The 2,500-nt window shown below is 38.4% G+C and overlaps 5 non-coding genes across 5 annotated transcripts in view; 2 read left to right on the top strand and 3 right to left on the bottom strand.

Moving 5' to 3' along the window:
• Positions 1 to 242: 242 nt before the first annotated feature.
• Positions 243 to 315, bottom strand: TRNAM-CAU (transfer RNA methionine (anticodon CAU)). The gene has a single exon. It is a non-coding gene; the product is annotated as a tRNA-Met (tRNA).
• Positions 316 to 406: 91 nt separating this feature from the next.
• On the top strand, positions 407 to 478 carry TRNAE-UUC (transfer RNA glutamic acid (anticodon UUC)). The gene has a single exon. It is a non-coding gene; the product is annotated as a tRNA-Glu (tRNA).
• An 886-nt stretch (positions 479 to 1,364) lies between these two features.
• On the bottom strand, positions 1,365 to 1,437 carry TRNAM-CAU (transfer RNA methionine (anticodon CAU)). Its single transcript has one exon. It is a non-coding gene; the product is annotated as a tRNA-Met (tRNA).
• Positions 1,438 to 1,528: 91 nt separating this feature from the next.
• On the top strand, positions 1,529 to 1,600 carry TRNAE-UUC (transfer RNA glutamic acid (anticodon UUC)). Its single transcript has one exon. It is a non-coding gene; the product is annotated as a tRNA-Glu (tRNA).
• Positions 1,601 to 2,470: 870 nt separating this feature from the next.
• The window catches only part of TRNAM-CAU (transfer RNA methionine (anticodon CAU)), a 73-nt gene continuing 43 nt past the window's right edge, over positions 2,471 to 2,500 (bottom strand). Inside the window, exon 1 of the tRNA in view lies at positions 2,471 to 2,500. This exon is cut by the window's right edge and continues 43 nt beyond it. This is a non-coding gene — a tRNA (tRNA-Met).

Here is a 2,500-nt window from a genome sequence, read left to right on the forward strand (position 1 = left end):
TAGCTTGGATTTGTTCTTTGCAGCAAAAAATGCTGACCACAATAGATTTTGGACATTCATTCCATTCTTTTGCTCAATACTCCATTTGAATTCATATCACAAATCATTTTTACTTTTGACTTTTAACTATTTGGTTTCAAAGGATCCAAAACCCCCTTCCTTTATATCTGACGTTTTTTGGTACTGAGTGGATACAGTTCTGGCTGTCTAGTCAAGATGGAGACAAAATATCTAAAGCATAGTGCCCCGTGTGAGGATCGAACTCACGACCTTCAGATTATGAGACTGACGCGCTACCTACTGCGCTAACGAGGCAAGCTTCTAGCAAGGATATGCCAAACTTACTTACTGAAAGCAATTAAGTTCTTCTTTTTCCACATTGACAACGTCTTATGAGAACAACACTTCCCATATGGTCTAGCGGTTAGGATTCCTGGTTTTCACCCAGGCGGCCCGGGTTCGACTCCCGGTATGGGAATGCTGCTTTTTCTGTACTATCTCTGACATTCAAAGGCCGACAGTTGTTTGCATAAAAAAGCAGTACAGGTAAAATTTGCACTTTGCAGCCAAAGTTGCAAAACGTTAGGGTCTTGGCACTTCATTTCCAACTCTTGCACAACACTTTTATAGGTTTCATAGCTCAAACTATTCTCAACTATCATTTTTTACTTCAAAATGTCGAGGAACTCAAAAACTCGTATGGCCTGTCCTTTGGCCTCCAATTTCCATTCTAATCTGTAGAATTTAACAACTGAATGGCAAATTTCTCAAGCTCCCCAGTCAAAAAAAAAGGAGTGAACTGTACCCTATCTGAGGGAAAACCTCATAATCATCAGAATAAGCCACTAGCTCCTAACTACTGTTCAAATGAGTCAAGTTTACACTGTTGAAAGGAAAAAGTTTTTTAATCAAAGCAACACTCTTTTTTTTTTTTTTTTTTTTTTTTTTTTTTTTTTTTTTTTTTTACGCCTCTCATTTTTTCTGTGACTCTTTGGGTTATCCCATTTGACCAAGCAACCAGTATTCTTAGTTTACTGGTTCGATTCCTGCTATGGGATTGCCACTTTTTCTGTAATAAGTCACGCATTGAAATGTCGACACAAGCCATGCATACAGTCAGTCTAGCTTGGATTTGTTCTTTGCAGCAAAAAATGCTGACCACAATAGATTTTGGACATTCATTCCATTCTTTTGCTCAATACTCCATTTGAATTCATATCACAAATCATTTTTACTTTTGACTTTTAACTATTTGGTTTCAAAGGATCCAAAACCCCCTTCCTTTATATCTGACGTTTTTTGGTACTGAGTGGATACAGTTCTGGCTGTCTAGTCAAGATGGAGACAAAATATCTAAAGCATAGTGCCCCGTGTGAGGATCGAACTCACGACCTTCAGATTATGAGACTGACGCGCTACCTACTGCGCTAACGAGGCAAGCTTCTAGCAAGGATATGCCAAACTTACTTACTGAAAGCAATTAAGTTCTTCTTTTTCCACATTGACAACGTCTTATGAGAACAACACTTCCCATATGGTCTAGCGGTTAGGATTCCTGGTTTTCACCCAGGCGGCCCGGGTTCGACTCCCGGTATGGGAATGCTGCTTTTTCTGTACTATCTCTGACATTCAAAGGCCGACAGTTGTTTGCATAAAAAAGCAGTTCAGGTAAAATTTGCACTTTGCAGCCAAAGTTGCAAAACGTTAGGGTCTTGGCACTTCATTTCAAACTCTTGCACAACACTTTTATAGGTTTCATAGCTCAAACTATTCTCAACTATCATTTTTTACTTCAAAATGTCGAGGAACTCAAAAACTCGTATGGCCTGTCCTTTGGCCTCCAATTTCCATTCTAATCTGTAGAATTTAACAACTGAATGGCAAATTTCTCAAGCTCCCCAGTCAAAAAAAAGGAGTGAACTGTACCCTATCTGAGGGAAAACCTCATAATCATCAGAATAAGCCACTAGCTCCTAACTACTGTTCAAATGAGTCAAGTTTAAACTGTTGAAAGGAAAAAGTTTTTTAATCAAAGCAACACTCTTTTTTTTTTTTTTTTTTTTTTTTTTTTACGCCTCTCATTTTTTCTGTGACTCTTTGGGTTATCCCATTTGACCAAGCAACCAGTATTCTTAGTTTACTGGTTCGATTCCTGCTATGGGATTGCCACTTTTTCTGTAATAAGTCACGCATTGAAATGTCGACACAAGCCATGCATACAGTCAGTCTAGCTTGGATTTGTTCTTTGCAGCAAAAAATGCTGACCACAATAGATTTTGGACATTCATTCCATTCTTTTGCTCAATACTCCATTTGAATTCATATCACAAATCATTTTTACTTTTGACTTTTAACTATTTGGTTTCAAAGGATCCAAAACCCCCTTCCTTTATATCTGACGTTTTTTGGTACTGAGTGGATACAGTTCTGGCTGTCTAGTCAAGATGGAGACAAAATATCTAAAGCATAGTGCCCCGTGTGAGGATCGAACTCACGACCT

The sequence above is a fragment of the Anomaloglossus baeobatrachus genome, chromosome 4, assembly GCF_048569485.1.
Source record: "Anomaloglossus baeobatrachus isolate aAnoBae1 chromosome 4, aAnoBae1.hap1, whole genome shotgun sequence".
NCBI lineage: Eukaryota > Metazoa > Chordata > Amphibia > Anura > Aromobatidae > Anomaloglossus > Anomaloglossus baeobatrachus.